We start from the raw sequence: 24863 nt of genomic DNA, 5'->3' as shown, positions 1-24863 counted from the left end.
GCAGGGGTGGCTGTGTGGTAAGTAGCTTGCTTACCAACCACATGGTTCCTGGTTCAGTCCCAGTGCGTGGCACCTTGGGCAAAGTGTCTTCTAATATATCCTCGGGCTGACCAAAGCCTTGTGAGTGGATTTGGTTGACGGAAACTGAAAGAAGCCCGTCGTATATATGTATATATGTATATATATATATATATATGTATGCGTGTGTGTGTTTGTCCCCCTAGCATTGCTTGACAACCGATGCTGGTGCGTTTATGTCCCCGTTACTTAGCGGTTCGGCAAAAGAGACCGATAGAATAAGAACTGTGCTTACAAAAGACTAAGTCCCGGGGTCAAGTTGCTCGATTAAAGGCGGTGCTCCAGCATGGCTGCAGTCAAATGACTGAAACAGGTAAAAGAGTATATGTATATGTCGAAGTGTTTGTGCGTCTGTGTTTGTCCCACCACCAACAACGCTTGACAACCGATGCTGATGTGTTTACGTCCGCGTAACTTAGTGGTTCGGCAAAAAAAGACCGATAGAATAAGTACTAGGCTTACAAAGAATAAGTCCTGGGGTCAATTTGCTCGACTAAAGGCGATGCTCCAGCATGGCCGCAGTCAAATGACTGAAACAAGTAAAACAGTAAAACAGTTTTCTCCGAGAGAGATAGCATTATATTAATGCCAACCCACATAATTGATGAAATACCTTATTTGGGATGCTGAACTATGAGACTTCCTCCTCAATAATGAATCAAAATTACGAAGATGTCGCCACTATTGTAAAAAGAACATCCTTGGCAAACGCAATAAAAGTTATTTGTGCCGACAAGTAGAGTTTCACACCTGTTAAGTTGCCATGTTAATCGTCTTGTCAAAACGATAGTAGGTGTATCCTTAGCGCAATATCATTATTTACAACAAAATTTCTGTTAAAAGCATTTACTGTTAAAAGAATTAACAAACAGCCCTGTTCCACTGGATTAATGGAGATATTTTAAACACCATTGTCTGCTATACAATGAACCCACTTTAAAGCTGTTATTACGATACTCTGATATAGCACAAGGTATAATGTCGCAATAATATTTCTTTACAGGTTATATTGACAGTGTTGCTAGTTTTGACTAAAATTTGAGCTTATTAAGCATTATGGCCCAATGAAACAATAATAGATGAAAGTGAATGCTTAAGTTCTATCGCTATGGCAGGTAGAATATCATAAGAAGGTTAGAGCATTGCTAAAATTGCAAAATATTCCACATCGGATTGTATGCGATGCATGGATCCTAATATAAAATCTGTTGCCATTTCTGTAAGAAATCATCCTCACAGATGTTTAGACATGGAGTTATTTATATATTTTGTGTGGTTGGCGAGAATTTTGAAAAGAAATTAATCTTCGAACCAAGTAGTGATTAATTTTTTTGTAATGCCATGTGTTTCAGATCGGCTTATATTGAAAGATATTTACCAAAGACAATTTTAAAACGTTTTCAAGTGTTACTATATTTTAGAGGAATGATATCTTTACAAATTCAGAAAGAATTCGTTTAGTTGGGGAGCTTGAAATACGTTAGCAGAAATCATCAGCGTTCGATGTCTATATGTTTCCGGTTTTTTTATTCTCTTTTCTCTGCTTCATTTGTTTGGAAGATCTGTACAAGTAACGAAAAAAGAGCAGAGGAGATATCTTCAATTCAAATATCAAATCTAGAGTTAAACTAGAAGCAAAAAAAAAGAGGAAACTTGATGTTTCTTTTTCTGTGAATTACTGGAACGGTTATTAGGTGTATTGTTGGTGTTGATGTTATTCTTCCAGCTACGATTGCTTGACCAAGTATTATGTCTCGTGATGAGTTCTTGAAGGTTTGCATGTGAGGTTGTGTGTAAATGTGTGCAAATGTGCATGCGCATTTGTAAGCGTTTCTGCCAGTGCTTTGTGTGTTTATGAGTTTCTAGTATGTGGATGTGTGTGATTCGTTGCGTTCGTCATATAAATTGAAAACAACAAATATAAAAGACTATATTTTCTCGGCAGAAATCTTTTTCAACGATGACTCATTCATGGAAAACGCAGTACTTTACGTTTTCCATTTAATTAAGGGTTTCTATTCAAAGTGGCATACTGAAGGAGTGGATCACTAAAACACGGCCAAGAAATAAAAGAAATTAATGAAGAATAAATAAAAGAAATAACCTTGACGAGAAAAGAGCAAGATAGAAAGACTTTGAGGCAAGAGAGAAGAAGGTTTTCAAGCAATCAGTCGTGGAAATAAAATAATATCTTGAAATGAGAGAGGAAAAATAAAATACAAGGCATAGAAGAAGAAATTGTGAAAATGATACTGAGAAGAAGAAAGTATGATTAAGAAATATGCATTGTGATACAGAGAGAAAGAGGAGAGAGAGAGAGAGGAATAGCGAGGGAGAGAGAAAGGGAAAAGTCCCCAAAGGTATCTCTCTGAGAGATAGAAGGGTAAATGCTTTCAAAATCTGTTGTAGAATAAAGCGGGGAAGCAGAGATATAAAGAACGAATATAAAAAAATGAAGAAAAATCTAAATCACATGATTTAACAAAGATACTAAACTAAAGAATGAAACGTTACCAAAAGGTTTGTGGCGAATGTGAAATTTTGGTCTGAATTTTAATTTTACACTAAATTTCAATTTCAAAGATCGCAAGCGAGGAAATTCTGAAATATTTCTTCGGGCTGAGATTAATTTCAACAAATAATTTAATTTAACTCTTTCTCAGTCAACTAAATGGATTACTAAGTTTGTATATATTTGTCTTATTTTTGGCTTTTCGTATTCTTTTTATTCTGGGTTATTTGCGATTCATTACTGCTGCCATGATACTATCGGTTGGCAAAGGTCAGGAAGCAGATTTTGTTTTAAATATTTATTTCATGTTCTTTTAAATTATACACACACACACACACATATATATATCTTTATATATATACATATATATGCATATACATATATATGTATGTATGTGTATATATATGTGTGTGTGTGTGTGTGCGTGCGTGCGTGTGTGTGTGTGTGTGTGCGCGTGCGTGCGTGCGTGTGTGTGTGTGCGTGCGTGAGTGTGTGTGTGTGCGTGTGTGTGTGTGCGTGTGTGTGTGTGTGTGCGTGCGTGCGTGTGTGTGTGTGCGTGTGTGTGCGTGCGTGTGTGTGTGTACGTGTGTGTGTGTGCTTGTGTGTGTGTGCGTGTGCGTGTGTGTGTGTGTGTGTATGTGTGTGTGTGGAAACCACTCGATGGTGGTGCAGCTGATATCTAAAGCACAATACAAACCATTGTTAAATTCAAGTAAGCATCGGTAACTTCGTCACAAATAACAGAAATATTCTTTGCTGAAAATATAATGAAATATAAGGAGACAAAATCCATTTGTTTGGTGCTTATAATATGTAATAATATTCAGTATTTATTACTAGTTTAAATGAACAAATTCGGTTTCTTTTCAATGTTTATATTGAAGTTAATGCTGATTTCATCATGGACATCATCGCATTATCGTCATCATCTTCATGATTTTCACAAAAACCAGCAGAGGACTCGAGAGGAGGGTTCTTCTCATCGTCATCATCATTATCATCATTTAACTAACATCACCAATCCTCTCCTCCACAGTAACATATTCTATTCTATTCATAGTCCCTATATCTCTATACTTCTTAAGCCAAAGACATTTAGCTACGAAAACAACACTATATTCGTCATTATATCTGATTCTGGAATTAGGCAGATCGGTGATATAACAAAATATTTGCTAAGTGTGTGGTTAAATCATTAGTTTCAAAATACCGCAGGCTTTTAACCATGAATCATTGTCTCTGGTTCATCTACTACACGGCAATTTCTGTTTGAAATGTGAGCCGAATTTCCTCGAATCCCGCACAATCTTTTTTACAAAAATAAAGGTTCTTTTCCAAAATCCCTATCGATGACGGTAACGTTTGGTTATGTATATTTATAATTAATTTCTCTCAGGGTGGATGTAGGTCTCTTTTACTCTTTAACTCTTTTACTAGTTTCAGTCATTTGACTGCGGCCATGCTGGAGCATCGCCTTTAGTCGAGCAAATCGACCCCGGGACTTATTCTTTGTAAGCCCAGTACTTATTCTATCGGTCTCTTTTGCCGAACCGCCAAGTTACGGGGACGTAAACACACCAGCATCGGTTGTCAAGCAATGCTAGGGGGACAAACACAGACACACAAACACACACACACATACATATATATATATACATATATACGACAGGCTTCTTTCAGTTTCCGTCTATCAAATCCACTCACAAGGCATTGGTCGGTCCGGGGCTATAGCAGTAGACACTTGCCCAAGATGCCACGCAGTGGGAGTGAACCCGGAACCATGTGGTTGGTTAGCAAGCTACTTACTACACAGCCACTCCTGCGCCTAAGTATGAACAAAAACAAAAGCAAAAACATATTAATTATATGTTCTTGAGACTGTTGGGTTTATATATGAACTTAAATGGAGAAATGAATGCAGGTTGTTCTATTTGTGCAACCTTAAGTTTCAAAGTATTCGCTCATTTAGAAACGATCCTTCATTCTGTTATTTTATCTCTACTTTCTTTGTCACTCATTTCACTTGTTTCAAATCCCATAGATGCTATTCACCCTCAGATAGTCACATAACATGTTCAGATAGCCAGACAAGCTGATGGATAAAACTCCGATCTGCTACTCAAACTACCGTGTCATTCGAAATCTTCTCAATAGTGCATATAGTAGAAAGAAGGAAGCACTCCGTCGGTTACGACGATGAGGGTTCCGGTTGATCTGAATCAACGGAACAGCCTGCTCGTGAAATTAACGTGTAAGTGGCTGAGCACTCCACAGACACGTGCACCCTTAACGTAGTTCTCGGGGATATTCAGCGCGACACAGAGGGTGACAAGGCCGGCCCTTTGAAATACAGGTACAACAGAAACAGGAAGTAAGAGTGAGAGAAATTTGTGGTGAAAGAGTACAGCAGGGATCACCACCATCCCTTGCCGGAGCCTCGTGGAGCTTTTAGGTGTCTTCGCTCAATAAACACTCACAACGCCCGGTCTGGGAATCGAAACCGCGATCCTTACACCGCGAGTCCGCTGCCCTAACCACTGGGCCATTGCGCCTCCACCAGTGCATATAGTAAACGTAATAAGGATTGGCATCGATAAATATTTGTTCCAAATTTTGGCAAATGGCCAGCAATTTAGAGGAAGGGTTTAAGTCGATTATATTAATCCAAGAGCTCAACTGGTACTTGTTGTATAGCCTCTTAAAGGATCAACGCCAGAGTGGGTCTCGGCTGAATTTCAACCTAGAACATCAAGACGTACGAAATGCCGCTAAGCATTTTGCCCAGCGTGCTAATGGTTCTGCATTGATAAATATTGGCAAGCAGAATCGTTACATTACTGTGCAACTGAAATAGACCACTGACTTCAGAAACCCACCGGAAACCTTTCAATTTCATTCTTTGGGAATCGTTTCCCCAGAACCAGTAGCATACCTGTCAGCCTATTAATCAAGTCTTCACCTAATATAAATATTTTGCTTTATGCACACACTTTCTAGCATCGAGAAACCAATTTCTATATGGGAAAAACTAATAAATGGAACACTTGCATAATGTTGAAACAATAACGCTTTAGCTATTATATGTCAAATTCAAAGGATACTTGTCCGAAATACTTACCGATTAATGTTGAAGTGTTATAAAAGTGAATATCTTATTTGATACGAATAAAGCAATTATGAAAGATTCTGCTTTTGCAAGGTGCGAGAATATCACTATTTAGGATTCTTCATAGAAAAAAAAATGTCTAAATGGTCGCAATTAGGTGCAAGAATAATCAAATCATTTTGTTTTCGGTCATGGTAGTTATATTTTCTATCGTTTTCATCGGGTTATCAATTGGATAACGATCTCTTGCTATGACGGTTGCAAGTAATGTCCCTGAGATGAGGTCAGCCCGTATTTGCCAAGTAGTCCACAAATTTTATGAAACTTGTCATAGCAATATTATTTCCTTACCAAAGTCGACTCTCTTGCTTTCACTTCACACAGGATTTCATGGAAATTTTTGAAGGCATGTGCAGAAAATTACTGCGAATCTTCTGATGTAAAAGGGAAACAATATATTCTAGCACAATCCAACTTTTTTCACGACTCTAATCAGGTCATAGTCTCACTAATATATTTCAAAATGTTCTAAGGTAACTCATGAGAAAGATATTTCAATTTTGCTAGGTTCTTTTGGTCATTTCCTAGATATTGCGTACTTTGCCAATAACATGAAAATGGATGGTTAGTGTTTGTGCTTGGCACGTCGGTCGATGGAGGAATCAGATCCTCTTCAGACGTTGGAGATGAGCTGCAACAATACTGAATCGCTACTTTGCATAAATTTGTGACTTTCTTTCGTTAGCCATGTTGGCGTCTATGTACGAAAAATGACCCTTGATATTGAGATGCTCGCCCACGAATGCGAATTTCTATTGATGTACATCGCTGATGTACATTGATGTACATTGCTATGAATATTTTATTTAAAGACTCCAATTTAGTTGACAAATTCAAAGCCTTTGAACCTTTCATAACGACAAAGTTGCCGCATGAGGAATCCTTTAAGATGAAATTCACCCCCTGTATGAACACACTTGGGGTCAGTACATATTACTAAAAAGTCTCTGTAATGATGTTAAACTTCCCTTTTACCTCACCACTCTGTCCGATACAGTGACACATCAGTAGCAAAACAATTGTATAAAGTTTGCATAGATGGTGACCAATCTATAAAGCACATCGATTTTCCAAAAGATGGACCCGACACATATTGTCAATTATCTTCATCGTGACAATGAAACTGAGCACTATTTCCAATTTTGGTGACAGCCAATATTTTTCTTCCGTATTTTGTTATCGTCCCTTAGCGCCCATTCTACTTCTTGACGCCAAACCTCAATGACACCCGGCTTATTCCATGCTTTGAAAATATTCTTCATCTCTTCTGCAGTGACATCTTCGACTTGAAACACTCCTTCATTTATCTCATCTAGACCGGCTGATTATTTTTGTTGATGACGAATGGCGTTGGTGACTATTTGAGTTGTCCTCCTCTCAAACCTGCAACTAATTCAAAGTCTTGTTCCTGTGAAGTTTAAGGAGTTGATATCTCTCAGTCAGTTCAGCCTTAAAAGAAAATAGAGTTCTCAATATTTGCTCTTACAATCCTCATATTTGATTCAGATGAGACAATTCTTCCCTCAGCTGGCTCGTTCACAATTTTTAAGTAATAACCTGTTCAAAAAGACTCGAAAGTGTCTGACGATGAAAATCTCTCTCTCTCTCTCTCTCTCTCTCTCTTTCTCTCTCTATCAGTCTTTTTGCCTGTCTTCCTTGCCTCTCTCATGGATGCCAACAGAGAATTTAGAAGTAGACGAGAGAATCTGAAACTGAATGAACCCGTTCAAGTTAATGTTATCTGGAATCAGTCAATATCGATCTTTTGTAAGGCGCGGTCACGTCAGATTTTTCACTAATAATGTTACAAGTCACTACCCATTACTTATCCCATGATAAACGAATGAACTTCCGGTAATAATTACAATTTCGTATGATATCAAAATAAATGATCTTAAAATAAATTTCTTCCTTAACATTTGTCAAAACATACCTTTGAAGAAAACAGTCAACGGGTGTCCCATTTTGTTCTATTATCAAGTAGAAGAGCATGTGATTAATCAATTTACTGCTTTCGTAGAATTCATATTAAAATATTATCATTCAATTTTACAAAATGAATAAAGGCGGTGAGCTGACAGAATCGTTCGCATACCGGACAAAATGTTTAGCGGCATTAGTCCGTTTATACCAGCGGTTCCCAAAGTGGGCGATATTGCACCCCCACCTCCATCCGGGAGGTGGTGGAAAGAACAGTGGAGCAATAATGAGGTAGCGATTCATGCAAAAACAACAAAATAATGGGTTCATTAGGTTATGTTTTATTTGTGAAACACAGTTGCTTTGAGTTTGCTTCAGAGGGGATGAGAGAGAGAGGGGTCTGTGTGCGTGATGTTTAGTCGGGGTGGATGCGCAAGGAATGTGGCCTGGGAACCACTGCTTTATAGTTCTGAGTTGAAATTCCATCGATGTCAATTTTGCTTTTCTTCGTGGTCGCAAGAGAAAGTACCGTTTGAACACTGGCACCGATGTTAATCGACTCATCCACTTCCCTGCAATCGCTGACATTCTGCCAGAATTTGAAACGGTTATTATCAACCGTGTGAAATTCTTTGTTAAGGCATCGCAATCGGGAATATCAAAGAGAACTGAAAGACTTCAGAGGTGGTAAGTCAAACGAATAACTTGGGGATATATATCATTAAAAATGTTTTAGATAAGATGGATCGTAAGTAAAAAAATATAAAAACACAAAGCATGATATAAGTAAAACAAAAGTTGTTTTGTTTCTTTTTAGTTTTATGTAATAGCATAGCGACATTGACCAAATATCTAATCGATAAAATGTATTGAGAAATTCTTACGATTACACTTAGAAACTCCAACGAATATTCTTTAAACAATCAGGATTATTCATTTAAGCGGAATCGGCTGTATTATCTTGCATATATTCCCGATAGGAATGAGAAACAATTCAAACTGTAAAAGTGTTCTATCTACAGTATATTCTCGTAGTTCTAAAAGCTAATTATGTTTACTGTCACAATATGAAGACGGCACCGTGAATCAGGGGTGACAAACATGTCAAACAAACCGATGACGAGAATCTAAACAATATTGATGAAGCCGTAAGATCAAGGAGAGCGACAAGTTTCACATAGCAAATCCGAGAAAGCAAACTACTGACAAGTCATTTAGTGATATTTTGTTTCATTTTCATTAGATATGTTCTACAGATGTCAACATCAATATTCACCGGCAGCATAAATGTTGTTGTTATTTATATCACACTAGCTGTATCGCCCGGCGTTCCTCTGGTTTGTAAGGGAAATAACTATATAAGAATTTTTAGAGAGTTATAACAAAAAAAAAATAGCAAAAAAAATGCATTAAAAATGGAAAAAAATTATGGTATTTTTTTTTTAAATCGTTGACTCATCGTAGACATTTTTAGAGAGTTACTTCACTTATATAATAGCGAAAAAAATGCATTAAAATGGAAAAAAATTATGGTATTTTTTTTTTAAATCGTTGACTCATCGTAGACATTTTTAGAGAGTTACTTCACTTATATAATAGCGAAAAAAATGCATTAAAATGGAAAAAAATTATGATAATTTTTTTTTTAATCGTAGACTCCATCGTAGACGCGCGCTAATACCCAGAAGGGCTCGATATGAATCACGACTATAAGATACCCAGTTTTGGTTAAACTGCACCGCAAAATGTGGGAGTAGTTAGGAATCTAAATCGTAGGAGACAGACACACAACCTGACTTTTATATATAAAGATGTTCTACAGATGTCAACCTCAATATTCACCAGCAGCTTAAATGTTGTTGTTATTTATATCACATAATATCTTTTAACGATCCGCATATCGCAATTTAGAATATATGGATCATTTGTGACGTTGGTGAATGTCGGTGTTTGAAGGAAAATATGAAGCGTATGACACCAGCTCCACTCTGATATAACAGGTTTGATATAATTGAATGGAAGGAAAAAAATTGAAATGCTATCGTCGCACGATTCGAGAATATTGCTGTCGTATTGCATATCTTATGCAATAATAAATCGCAAGCATCGAAAGAGTGCAGCCAACAGCGATGCCGTGAAATTGTATTTGAATATCGTCACATGCAAACAAATCATTTCTCATCTACGCTAATAATCTTTATATTATATTGAATATTGCTGTATTCTTAACGGTAATGCTATCGACTCCGTTGTGATATATGCCGTAATCAAACAGTGCAGGATTTGAATTCTGAAAGTAGAAAGTCAGAAATAAGGTGTGCAATGCATTTCTCAGCTAATCAAGCATTATACTGAGTTGTCCTGAAAGTTTGTGCCGGTTTATAGTAGCTTACCTTTCGACTTATTTTAGAACATGGTTGAGTCCATAAAATAGAATTTGACTAAACCTCCATTTAGAGCACAGTTTAAGCTATCTTTTCGTGGAAAAAAGTTTATGTTCCTATAAACTGTGTTAATTCTGTAACCCTTTAAAATGGAAGAGAAGAACGTTCATTTTCGGCACTTGATGCTTTTCTTATTCCGTAAAGGGAAAAATGCCTCACAATAAACCAAAGAAATATGCGCATTTTACGGTGATGTTTCTTTATCCGAAAGAACTGTACGGAAGTAGTTCGCAATATTCCGAGCTGGAGATTGTAGCCCTATTGATAAGGCAGGCCATCCACTACAGATGATGACCAAATCAAGTAATTAAGAATAACCCACATTGTGCGACCCGAGAATTGGCAGAAAGTATCCACCTATCAAAATCCGTCGTTCACGAGCACCTGGTAAAGCTTGGGTACACAAATCACTATGGTGTTTGGGTACAACATGAGTTGAGTGAGAAGAAACTTTTGGATCGCATTTCCATTTATGATTCGCTTTTTAAACGGAATGAAAACGCGCCTTTTTTAAAGCAAATTTTGACAGTTAATGAGAAATGGATTATCTACCGAAATACTCAGAGAAAGCGATCCAGGAATAAGCGATATGAGCTACCCTAGCCAACCCAAAAGCGGGTCTTCGCTCTAAAAAAGTCTTGCTTTGTGTCTGTGGAAAGGAATTCTGTACTATGAGCTTCTCCCAAGTAACCAGACAATTAATTCTGAGAAATATTGCACACGACTGGACGAGTTAAAAGCAACAATTCAAGAGAGACGTCCAGAATTGGCAAACAGGTAGGGTGTTGTTTTCCAACATGATAATGCAAGATCGCACGTTTCTATGGGAACCAGACAATAAATGCTGCAGCTCGGCTGGGATGTGTTACCCCACCCTCCATATTCACCAGATATTGTTCCTTCGAATTTCCACTTATTCAGGTCTCTGCAGAATAGTCTTAATGGCAAAAGTTTCAATTCCTTGGATGACATAAAAAGATACCTAGATGAATTCTTTGCCATGAAACCACCTCACTTCTGGGAAGAGGGTATTTTCAAGTTAAAGGAAAGATGGAGACGCGTTGTGCAACAAAATGGTTTATATTTGGTTGATTAAAAATATAATGACAAGTATCTGTTGACCTTTGTCTTTCCTTTAAAAATTGACACGAACTTCCCGGACAGCCCAATATCTTGCAATAAACTAAATCACCAGAAAGTAGACGCAGAAAACAGTTTGTTATTTACATAGAGTTCTATTAAATGTATTTTTAGATGCTCCCATTTGTTCGTAGCTTTGGAATTATATGTACAAGTCTCTCGCTCTCACTCTCATATCTCTCTCCTCACTCTCTCTCCTCTCTCTCTTTATCTCTCTCTGTCTCTCTCTCTGTGTCTCTCTCTCTCTCTCTCTCTCTATATATATATATATATATATATATTATATATATATATATATATATATATATGTGTGTGTGTGTGTCTACATGTGTATATATATATGGCCATTTTCATAGCATTGTTTGAGTGCCTTGATAACTGACGAGATGCCGGAGCAGATTTCTACTCGACGTCAGACACTCGGAGTTTTATTATGGCAACCGAATAATTATCACATATTATGCTACAGATATATATATATATATATATATATATATATATATATATATATATATGCTTTATTATATTTCGGCGTATGTCAGTGTGTGCGTGCGTCTGTGTTTCATTCTTCCGTAGACAATAAAATATATGTCCTTGGGGAACCAGGATTTAGAAGGATAGATACTTGAAACTGTAAAGTATATGGTATACGTTGAAAACCATCGTATCATTTTACCATTCATATTGAATCAATACTAAATCCGAATTTTAGCACAAGGCCTGGAATTTGATGGCCGGTGGTTAAATCGTTTGCATCAACTGTAGTGTTCGACTGGTATCTATTTTATTCATCGCGACAGGATGGAAAGCAAAATCCACCACGACAGAATTATCAGTCACAACGTGAAGACGAACGAAAATGTAACTAACCAATTTTCCCCGCGTACGTACAATTCTCTCAGCTCGGTACTGTTTATTGAGTCAATATTAAACGTCGTTTTCTGCAATCTGCAGCATATAAATTCATTAATATATATGTGTGCTGTGTGTGTGTGTGTGTGTGTGTGTGTGTGTGTGTACGTGTATGTATAACAAATTATGCTCTGCTATCACATTTTGATTCAATACTTAAGCCGGTGCAACTATTTACATTTCCACTTGGTTTATCCACAACGCTTTTGTCATTTGATAATATTGGATCAATAATTCCTACGTTGTTGTCATTAATGGAATACAATGGAAAGCACGCGTGGTTTCTTTCATATTATCTGGCATTATGTTTGAAATGAAACTATTGTACTCCCACTTTGCATTTTTGTAACACAGACCCATATTAACGAGAACCACATAATTGGTTATGGAGTAGAATTTCAAAATGATTTTTGTCTATACTTTATCAGGGCCGGTAAATAACCGCTAAATTATTGGGACATTTAATTTCTTCCAGATTCTGAGATATAAGTTAAAAAAACATGGATACCTCTTCGAGTATAATAAATAGAGTATCATAAATAGCGTTCACCAATTCGGAGTTCACCAAGGCAACATTGAGTTGTTATAATGTTCATTAAATCTGGTGCTATTACTTGCAGTCGAACAGTTTCTACGTAAAGTTATGCTTTCATTGGAGTTCGCACTACACACACGACTCACTTTCTTGTCAAATTATGTTTAAACAAATATTTTTAAAATAAATTTATTTTGGTGTGAAATTTTCTTGCATCAATGATATTTGAAGAGCGATTAACACATCCATTATCTTCAAAGCGACATGACTGTCGTATTCTAGTATAATTAGTGGACATAGTTAACATCTACTTTATATCTACTCATTGTCACTTGATTAGTTGTAACAAACTAAACTGCTTCCACAGGTTGAAAGTTATGTCATGATTGCTATACAGAACGGTGAATATTTAGAAAATATCTTGTGTTCTGCTGAACCTAACCATATATCTATTTCTTTATTACCCACAAGGGGCTAAACACAGAGGGGACAAACAAGGACAGACATAGGTATTAAGTCGATTACATCGACCCCAGTGCGTAACTGGTACTTGATTTATCGACCCCGAAAGGATGAAAGGCAAAGTCGACCTCGTCGTAATTTGAACTCACAACGTAACGCAGACGAAATACCGCTAAGCATTTCGCCCGGCGTGCTAACGTTTCTGCCAGCTCGCCGCCTTATATCATTCCATATATCATTCCAGTCTATTAATACCATGGGTTACGCTATAACAATTATGTCACTGGTATAGATGACAGTTGTCGGATCTTTTCGGTTTGAACAGCAGTTTTCTCTAGCGGTGTCATATGAAATTGTCACCCATAATTACGACCCTAGTATCAATCTATTGCATTTCAATCTGTTTTAGTGTTAGGGTTAGGGTTACACAAATGTAAATAAACCCAATCTCTTTTTAAAAGAGGAACATATTCACACGGCACAGAATGTTGTTTACCTCAATAGACGCCAGTGAATGGTTGAAATTACAGAAATTGAAGAAAAAACAACAACAAATATCTTACAAACTATAGAATTTTCTCAATAAAGCCAAGAGAATAAGATGTTTTATAAAGTTATTCTACCAGTATACGAAGTTTACATGTTTTTAGTTACCTAGAAATTATGTTAAAAACTGCCGTTGAAACCGAAAAATCCCAGTTTTCTAATTAATGCAGGACTTGATACAGATGAGACTTGAAGAGGTCCTATGTTACATATTTTCATGCACATAGATTCCTCTCCCGGTTGTTGTGCATTGAATAGTATATCATATCATCATATTTGACATTGATCTACAAGTGAAGAACTAGGAGAAGGTGACGAACGTATATAACCCCAAAAATGAACCGAGCGAAAGATGTCCATAGAAGGCCAGAGAGGAGACAAGAACGATCACACAACCCCCTTCATATATCACCACCTCAGATTCCTGCCTCGTTTGAGTTTGCCATTCACTGAACTAGATTGTCTACTCTTGCATTTTCTCTGGAACGGACGTGTTCAACCAACCGAGAATGCTAGTTGATCATGTTTGTGTATCGGTTCGGTTGTTTTAGCAAAACACTTTGTGTGGTGGACCAGCCTGAAAGAGGACATTATTTTGGGGGCCAAGTCCCGTCAACATTTTCATACTTTGCTTGAAAAAGAAAATGAGTGTGGATGACAAAGGTGATCGTTGTCAGAGTGGACGTTTCTTCTCTTGTTTTGCAGGAGAAGGAGAGGACATTTGCTCTAGCTGTCTGCGCAATTATTTTCATTTCGGGGTTTCATGCGCCGCTTTTCGATTCTAAATTTCCTTTTGGGTAGTCATTTATCTCATTTATTTTTGTTTTTCTTAATTGTTTATATACCTATTTTTTATTACCCACAAGGGGCTAAACATAGAGGGGACAAACAAGGACAGACATAGGTATTAAGTCGATTACATCGACCCCAGTGCGCAATTGGTACTTAATTTATCGACCCCGAAAGGATGAAAGGCAAAGTCGACCTCGTCGGAATTTGAACTCACAACGTAACGGCAGACGAAATACCGCTAAGCATTTCGCCCGACGTGCTAATTGTTTAAAATAATAATAATATAATAATTATAATTGTGTACAGTGCTCAGGTGCACTACAACTCATCTAAAGTGTATATATAATCAGGTGTAGTTTCGGCGGATTTCGGAAAGCATGAGGGCCTTAAAGGATGCAGTGTCATGGCAGTCAACAACTGACGCAGGCAGTTTATTCCATGCTTCAGCAACTCTGAGCGTGAAAAAATGTTTCCGAAAGTGATGGGAGCTGTGTTGTTTTCTGACTTTGTAGGCATGTCCACGTGTGTTAGACACATGGAGATCAAAAAGGTGTTCAGTGTTGTTGTTGGTGAGCTGGTTGATAACTTTGTGGGTGATTACCAAGTCCGTCGCCAGACGCTGGAGCTTCAGTGAATCCATGCCCAGGGAAACAAGGTTGCTCAGAATATGGTAGGTGTCTGATGGAGGGTATGCGTTTGGTTGCACGTCTCTGGACAGATTCCAGGAGGTCAATGTTCTGAGCAAGATAGGGGTTCCAAACTGATGATGCGAATTCCAAGTGTGGTCGTACCATAGCTGTATACAGTTTTAAATAGATGGCTGGAGAGTGGCTAACAAAAGTCTTGCTGAGTGATGCCAAGACACCCTCGGCCTTCTTGACAATTTTAGAGATATGCTTTGTCCAACGCAAGTCACTGCTGACAGTGATGCCTAGGTCACGCTCGCAAGAAGATTTCTTGATATCAGTGTTGTGGAGGGAGTATGTGGACGCAGGGTTTTTTCTCCCAAAATGCATGGTGGTACACTTGTCCACAGCCAGTTTCAGTTGCCAGTCTGTGATCCATTGCTGCATTGTGTCTAGGTCTGATTGCAGGAAAGAGCTGTAGACAACAGGATCTGTCCTCTTGATTTCAAGGTACAGCTTGATGTCGTCTGCATATTTCAATACTGTGGCATTCTTTAAACTGGCATCTATGTCATTAATGTATGCCACAAACAAGAGGGGACCAAGGACAGATCCCTGTGGTACACCCGATGACATCTCATATGGTGTAGAGTGCTGTCCTAGAACTGTGACTACCTCCTTTCGGCTGAGGATGAAGGATTTCAACCAGTTAAAAAGGTCATCCCTCACACCCATTGCAGAGAGTTTCACCATAAGCCTTTTGTGTGGCACAGAGTTGAAAGCCTTAGCAAAGTCAAGGGAGACAACATCCACCCATGAGTCACTGTCAGTGATCTGAGTAATGTCCTCAAGGAACTCGACAAGCTGATCACTGCAGCTGCAGTTAGGGACAAATCCATATTGTGAGGGTCGGATGAGACTGTGAGAGCTCCAGAAGTTCCAGAGTGTTTCTCTGACACACTATTCCATCAGTTTTGCAATACAGCTAGTGAGACTGACTGGGCGATAGTTGACAGGTGATGTGCGGTCGCCCTTTTTGAACAGAGGAATGACACTGGCAGTTTTCCACTGCTCCGGAGTAGCACCATTGTTGAGACAGTACTGGAAGAAAATAGAAAGCTGGTGTAAAAGGAAGTACCTGCCACGTTTGAGAAGCAGGTATGTAACTCCATCGAGACCAGGGGAGGAATAGTTGCGCTTATTTTGAAGGTGACGTCGCAGCATTGCAGGTGTAAATTCCATAGTTGTTATGGAATTTGCTGTTAGTGATGGTGAAGATGGTACATTTTGACTTTCAACAGTGAATATGTTTGCATAGCACTCGGCAATGAGTTCTGCGCATTCCTTGGGGTCGTCAGTGATCTGGTTTGTGTGAGGGTTGCGAAGAAGGCCCACTGGAGAGTGAGGTCTCTGCTTTGAATGTACATATTTCCAGAAAACCTTGCTGTCAGGATTGGCTGCTATGCACTGTTCAAATTCAAGCACTGCTTTTTTTGTCACTTGCTTGAGATGGTTGGAAGATTTATTCCGCTTCTTCCTGTTGGTGTCTGTTTTATGCAACTTGTATTCCCGTTCAGCAGTCCGACGTTCCTTCCTGGCAAGTCGGACCGCTGAAGTTTCCCAAATTGCCCTTTTGGGGCGGTTCTTCTTTTTCTGTTTACGTGGCACTGATGCTGCACATGCTGCCCATATTGAGTCCAGGATACTCTGGAGTATAGTATTCACATCTCCAGAGTTGTAGAATTCACGCCAGTTTGGGTGCTGTAGTTCAGTGTGGTACAGGTTCCAATCTGCTCTCTTCCAATCGAAGGAATCAGATTGGAGATGGTTCAGGTTTTTGTTGCCCGCAAGAGCCAGATTGGCGATGATCATAGCATGATCAGAGTCACCTAGAGGTTCCTCCGTAGTGCAATTGATAACCACTTCAGGAGTTGTGGTGAAGAGCAGGTCCAAGGTGTTGTCCCCTCTTGTTGGAGAGGTGACTACTTGTGACCAGTTTGAGTCCAGTACAAGCTCAACAAAATCGTTTGCACTCTGTGGCAAATGGAAGGTTTCCCAATTGATCTCAGGATGATTGAAATCGCCTGCAATAAAAACATAAGTGGCTGTTTTCCTGGCAGCAGCTCGGAGGATATTGCAGATCTGTGTGTCCTGATGGTAATTTGGGGGACGATAAACAACGCCAACCAGGAGTGTTGACATGATCATACGTACGTCACAGAAAAAAACTTCTTGTGATTCGTTCAAATCGGAACAAGGAATTACCGAAAAATTTGAACGAACGTAGACCATCACACCACCACCACGGCGGTAAATGCGGTCCTTACGGAAGAGGTTGTACCCCGTAATGTTGAAAACCCCATCACAGAGTAAGGAATGCGCCCATGTTTCCGTGACAGTGATGAAGTCAGGGTCAATACTTCTGACGTAGGCGTTGAACAAATGTATTTTGTTGCATAAACTGCGAGCATTTAAGGACAACAATTTGTACCCTGCTCGCAGTTTATAATGGTGTGTAGAGGATGGCAGGTTGTTCTGGCTTAGTTTCCCTGAGTTGCTGTAGTCTTTTTAGATTTTTTTTCAGTGTTAGTTATTGTGGGTAGAGAGCACTCAGACCAGCTGGTATCTCTCTTCCACGTTTCAGCAGTCTTAACAAATCTCCAGATTTGTCCATCTTCCCGAAGACTGAAGCTTTCTTGTAGAGCTGAGTTCCTGTTCAGGGAAGACGCTACACGTAGCTTCTGACGTACATCGGACGGTAAGCCTGGGCGTGTTCGGAAGGTGGTCCGATTTTCACGTCCAGCTTTAACTGAGGCCAGATGGTAAGAGGTTGCCTCAGCGTGGTCCGAAAAAGACAGCTTGATGAGCCTGGGTTTTGGGCCAGGTCGTCCAAGGCAGAGAGCACCCGTTGGGGGAACGCAGCCTAGGTCTTTGGCTGAGTTGGCAGCAAATGCCTGAAGATCAGCCATGTCTTCTGGCACCCCAATGGCAATAACTTCATGGGTAGCAGAATCCGCGGTCTTAGATGCGACAAGAGGTACAGGTACAGGTACAGGGAGGTTCTTTAGCAGAGCATTCCGATAAGACCCCTCATTGTGGAGTCCAACCTGAATGCTTGCTTTTATTCCTGCTACTTCCCCTCTTAAAGCACAGATCGATTGTTGCAGTTCTGCAAGAACCGCACTGGTCAATTGGTGTTGTTGTTGTTGCTGCTGCTGCTCTGGTTGTGGTTGATTTTGTTGTTGCTGCTGTTGTTGTTGATGTTGTTGTTGTTGCTGCTGCTCTGGTTGTGGTTGGTTTTGTTGTTGCTGCTGTTGTCGTTGTTGCTGCTGCTGCTGCTGCTCTAGTTGTGGTTGATTTTGTTGTTGCTGCTGTTGCTGTTACGCCTTCCCCACGGGAGTGGCAGGGGGAGACACAATCGTCGGCAGTGGAGGCACGCAGGCCTGACACTGAAAAGTCCAAGATTTAAGCTGAACCATCTTCCAGAGTCTATCCATCATAGCATTATAATGGCTCTTTTTTTGGCCTGGGATCTTCTGAAAGTCCGTGGCACATTGGAGGCAGACAGAGATGAGGCATGTCCCACATTCAACCCAGCGATTACGGAACGTATTTTCGGGTTCCGTACAGATGTGGCAGGTGTGATTTTCTGGGCAGTGTTCTATTTTGGAGCAGCGACCAGTCTTATCGCACTCCGCTATGGCGATTTTGTTGCTTCTGGTCATCCGTAGAGACAGAAAATGTAAACAACAATACGATAAAAGTAAAATATTTGTTTTTGATTCGTTCTTTTTTGTGTATATTCCTTTTGTTCTTAAATATTGTGTGTGTATATACACATGTTTCGTTCTTTTTTGTGTATATTCCTCTTTTTCTTAAATATTGCGTGTGTATACATAAAAGGATTTGTGCGTATGTTTAGTGTAGACACGGAGAAAGTTTGTAAACAGAAATGAAATCAGTGATTTTTTTTTTTTGCAGTGTAGTCTGTCACATTAAATAGTGTGATTTATTTTCACTCTACACGTATATATATGTGTGCTACAAGTATCTATGTATGTATGTCACTGCTTTATAAATTTTGGACGTACTTACTGTCGTTCAACGTTTTCTTTTACCCTCAACTACACGTGGTGAATTCTTCCATCATTGTATTACACTGAACCTAAGTGTACTTTCGTGGTCTCTTTTGTAAAAACTTCGTTGTTAAAGAAATCTTTATTGTTTCTAGTAGTAGTTTTAGCATTATTACTATTACTACGACTAATATTATAATTATTAGATCGGCAGCAAGCTGGTACAATCGTGAGCTCGCCAGGCAAAATGCTTAAGAGTATTTCGTCCGTCTTTACGTTATGAGTTCATACGCCCCCAGAATCGACTTTCATCATTTCGGGGTCGATAAAATACCAACAAAGAGGCAGTGGGTGTCGATGTTATCGGCTTGTCCCTCCACACATATTACTGGCCGCGTGTCAAAATTTGAAAGTAATATTACCATTATTATACTTACTATTACAGTTGCTACTTGTACTCCTAGTGTAACCATAATCTTCCTCACTCTCGTAATCATCCTCACCACAGCTAGTCAAAACTTCCATGAGAACCATCTTCAAAGAGCTGTGTTATATAACTGCGTAGAAATACTTTGGTGAGCGTCGCCGCCTCACATGTACTAACGTCAAGTTACTCAGTCCGATGCCCCGTCACAGCTGGCAGGATGAAGCATATTAGGTGGCAGTATTTGCGCCAAAAAAACTAGGGTAGGAAGAGCGGCAACGGTCAACAGCAAATGTAGAAGAGTCACAAAAGACTAACGAACAGGTGTCCGTGACTGAAGGCCGGGAACACTATACTTCATGAATCGCAGCTAGCAGTCATGGGTGACTGCTCCATTTACAGTTTGTTTTCTAAATGCAAGTGATTGTTCTTCAGGTGAGAAAACTGAAGCTATGGAAAAAGTTCGAAGTGCAAAAGCAGACTTGCTGGAGTTCTTTGTTTGCCCCAAGTGTCGCTCATTGCGAGTGCGCCTAAGTCTACATAAGGAAGATGAAGATTAACTGCTTGAGGATAATGAGATTATTATTGATTTAAAGAACAAATTCTAGATCATGTTTATCATGACGATAACGATTAACATTTTGCATAAAATTCATAATGTCTAATTGATACGTAAGCTGTGCTATAATTGGTGTCACTTCTTAAATTAGAAAGTCCTCGTCTTCAAATAGGGGATAACTAATATCATCTAATTTTAAAACAACATCTCAAACATTAGGAATGCAATGAAGCCTCGCTCAAAATGCTTCTATTAATCTTTTAATTTTAAAATTGTAAAGGTTCTTGTTACATTTGAAAAAAAAAATAGTTTAATCTTTCTCCGATCTACCTCATTACTGGAAAGGATAATGCATCCTACACCATGTTCAGAACTCAAAACACCTACCAACATCTCTAATGCTAAGTGTGCCCCACACAGACACACACCTAGAATTAATTGGTATTTGATTCTAGTTGGCATTTTATGATCTTTTTTCAATTTTGAAAGGCAATCAAAACTGCAATAATATTTACAACAAATTTACATCGGAGTTCTTCCTGTAATTCTGTTGATGGAGCAAGGCTATAGATATTATCCATGCACTCTTCTTTCTGCTTCCCCCGAATATGTCAGTGAATTAGATTTTAATGAGACACTAAGGACATGATAATAAACTGATTTCTATTGATAATACAGTCTTATCAGAAAACAATTTTCATTGACAGGTTGGACTTCCCCATATGTGCTGCCCACCGTATTCTTGAAACTAAACAGACTAACACATTTTGCGTAATTTTGATATTACCAATCTTTTTGCCTATTTTCCTGCTACAATGAAGTAAACCGTTTCGTTATTAGGCTGTAGTATGCAGTAGAATAATAAAAACGAAGAAGTGAAATAAGTGAAGATGTTTTGATAAACTCCACAGTAAGTTTACTCGTTTGGTTTCCTCATCTCAACGATACTCACCCATTTTACTCAATTTTGACAGAAATGAATGATTATTCACTTATTCAAATAATACTACAAAAGTTCAGATATATAACTCTTTCGCGTTACCATTTGCGTGCTAAATCTCATATAACATACTTAAATTATGAAAAACAAAATCGCCAGAAAAAATAAACTAGCGTAATATTAAATTGGTTATTTCCATTAAGCACGCCTAATATTTGTCTTTTGTCTTTCTTTCACTCGCTCGTTTCATAACTAATACTACCTTTGTTTATTGACAAACTAGCAGTATCGCCCGGCGTTGCTCAGGTTTGTAAGGGAAATAACTATAAAGCATTTTTAGAGAGTTATAGCCAAAAAATAGCAAAAAAATGGGGAAAAAATGATGGTAAATTTTTTTTGAGAGTTAAAAAAGGTCGAGTTGCGTCTCCTAGACAGTCTGTGGTTTGTGTTTCTGATTCTCGACCCCATGTGAATTTATCGATTTTTTTCAGAACTGGGGGAACTTTTCAAAATTTTCGCTGCGTTAGTTTTGAATTATGACATTGGGCTATGTGTGTGTCAAGTTTCATCAGAATCGGTTGAAAGCCGTGGTCAGGGTGAGGGTACAACCAAACAGACACACAGAAACACACACAGACAAACTGCCGTTTATATAGAGAGAGATATTCAAATGTGAATATAACTTCATTACCCGTTATAATATTTCTGTAGTATTCCCAGCCTCTCCAACAATACTTTTCTATTGAGGCGGGTTACGGGATTATCGCCTGTACAGCAAGTCGCAACATATACATAATTAGTAAAAGTATTGATCCGGACTAAATTTTCCAACTGGAATTTTAAAAATTAGCAATTTCTTAGAAGCATTTTAATCCAAAACTTTTCAGTAATTTGACACAAAACAATAGGAGATCAAATTCCAGTCTTATTTAAATCATTGAGTTCTTAACCTGTTAAATGCTTGAACAAATATTCAGTGTGTAATCTAGTTTCAAATTTAAACTAAATGTTGCGAGTTTCCATCAAATTAATGCATATTGCTAAACAATAGACATCCTAACTGGCTCTACTAATTGAATTATAAGTTACTGAGGCCAATTGAACATTTATTGGTGCAATTATTTGGTATATTCTCGGTTATAATTAGTTTGCTTTTCCAAAACATTTATGTTTGATGCATCACTTATAACTAATAAATGATCTGCTATTTCGATACAAAGTCTGTACCAGAATTGATGTTAGTATATGGAGTACCCTAAATAATAAACAATCATTTCATGCCTTATTCGTTAATTATAGGTTGCACCAAAATTTTACTAAACTATAATTTGCATTACGTTAACGTCTATTGATTTTAATGAAAATATAACTATTTTTACTGTATGTTTATTCATTCTTGTTGCAGATACGTAGCTTTAAAAAACATACGATATCATTGCTGAACACCAATTTGATGTCCATAAAAAATTAGAGAAAATAATTTTCCTTTATATTATAACTTATGTTCATCCCAAACTGAAATAAGTTTTTTCCTTCCAACAACGTCCTGATCTTTTCTAAGGCATCTTACTCAGTAGCTTTAAGCATTTTATTACATTACTCATCTTCTGACATGACTAATTCGTCATCACCATCTGGAATCACTGGTTGTAGGCATGGATGGGATAGATCAATTAGCAGTAACAGCAACAAGGTCTCGTAAACCCAGGAATGATTAAAATGAAATGGCCATCAAAATGCATATAAATATACGTAGTAAGGCGAGCGTTGCTGTACCTTTCGTAAACGACTGTTATTTAAACAGATAAGATTATGAATAAAAATAGAGTCGTGAGGGCGGTGAGAATTGCCGATGGCACATATCACTCTGGCGCAGGAAATGGTAATTTAAGCAAAGTGTAAAGAGTTCCTATACTATAAGACTACTGCAATACACTGTCCAACGGATAGCAATACATTTGTAATGTATCTTTTCCATTTGGTATTCGCCTTTCCTTAGCAGACAGTTAACTGAAATATATGGAAGAAGACTTCAAACGCACATTCGCCAATTTATCAGAAGTACCAGAAGAAACAGGATAAATCTGTGAAATGCCGATGAAAGTATCTGAGTCGGAGGGTAGTGAATATCTGTGCCAGAGGAAAATTGCTCGAAATGTTTGTCTTTTCTCTTTTTTCTTTTTTATCAGAACATTATTCAAACACGCAATATTTCACTTTTGTCTTGTTAATGCATGTTGCAGATAGCTGCAATCTACGCTCTCCATGCAGGGTACATTGAAATATTGATACGCCATAATAGAAATGACTGATATTGGATATTGTTACATGTAAAAAATAACTATACCCAACTGTTACAACTATATGATTTCTGCTGATATAAGAATCCAATATCAGATCAATATTATATGCATTTACGCAGCAATTAATTTTACATTGGTTACCGATATTACAAAGTTGATGATTTTATTTATATTTACTAATTTATATCAGAGTGAGGAAACAGATGTCACTGCACTTCACTAAAGATGCAGAGGTGCATATACACTTTCGCGCGAAATGATAACTTGATTGGAATAATTCTCTCTTCTTGAGAGAATGTCGTGTAGTCCGTGAAGGTGATTTTCGGAAGGAAGGTTGCCAAATGACGGGGTAATGCTGAGGGGTTATATTTACCCAAACAGGAAACATCCGAGAATATGGACGAATTGTCTGTCATCTCCTTATGCAGGTTAGAGAGCAATATTTTTTTCTGTAATATGTCCCAGATACTCATTAAACTTTGTAGAGTACCACAGCAATTGACATCTCGCTACAGAGAGAATGCACACCAATTGTCCTTACTTGCTGGAAACACACACACACGTGCTTATAGAGCTCAAGAAAACATGATAGAAATATGATTTGGTAACACTGTGATTTGAACTTGCAATGCCTACGGTTCGATGTCACTTAGACAGCTTAAACTCTAACATCATGAGTACTGTGTTTCTCATTACGTAAAAGAGCTGCAAAGCCCCATAGCATGATTTTCAAGAGAAGTCACCAACAATCCTGCTCCAAGGGGGAGACAGATTCGATTCCGCCTACCACACAGAATTCAGTGACAAGTATACAGAATTTCTTCAGAATTTCTTCGAAGACTGTGACTCAGTCAAATCGACAAGAGCAAATCTGGAAAGAGAGCTGGGCGTTGGCTGAGGTCTGTAGACATCCCTAGACTACAATAAATTTTGTAGGGTTAGATTTAAGTGAAAAGGATCCTCATTTCCCATGAGAGTCGTAGGGTGAAGCTTGAATAGCCCCCTTCGCAGATAACTTGGTTTGCCTCACTGTTTCAGCCATATCTGGCAGTATGACAGCAGCATCAATCTCAGATTTCCATTTAATTTTGTTAGGGATGAAGAATTATTGCTACAGTGGGGAACAAAACCAAATGTGATACAACAGTTGATAGACAGCAAAGTATTTTGGTGCGGGCATCTCAAGGAGAAAAATAAGGATACAAGAGAACAAATGCAATCAAGCTAGTAGTTGATTAGCTGAAAACTCCCTCCATAGGGTAAACATAATGAAACGAACAGGGTATCTGAAGGAATTAGATAGCACAGAATGTCGATATATGGGACATCAGGAAGTGGAAAGAGCAGGTAATCAAGTTCTTCAACGACGGACTTTATGATTTTCTCATCAACACTTCCAAATTATTTATAGGAGGTTCTCCAGCTTTC

This window comes from Octopus sinensis, linkage group LG7 (assembly GCF_006345805.1).
Source record: "Octopus sinensis linkage group LG7, ASM634580v1, whole genome shotgun sequence".
NCBI lineage: Eukaryota > Metazoa > Mollusca > Cephalopoda > Octopoda > Octopodidae > Octopus > Octopus sinensis.
The sequence above is the reverse complement of the archived record's forward strand: the minus strand, read 5'-3'. Positions refer to the sequence as shown.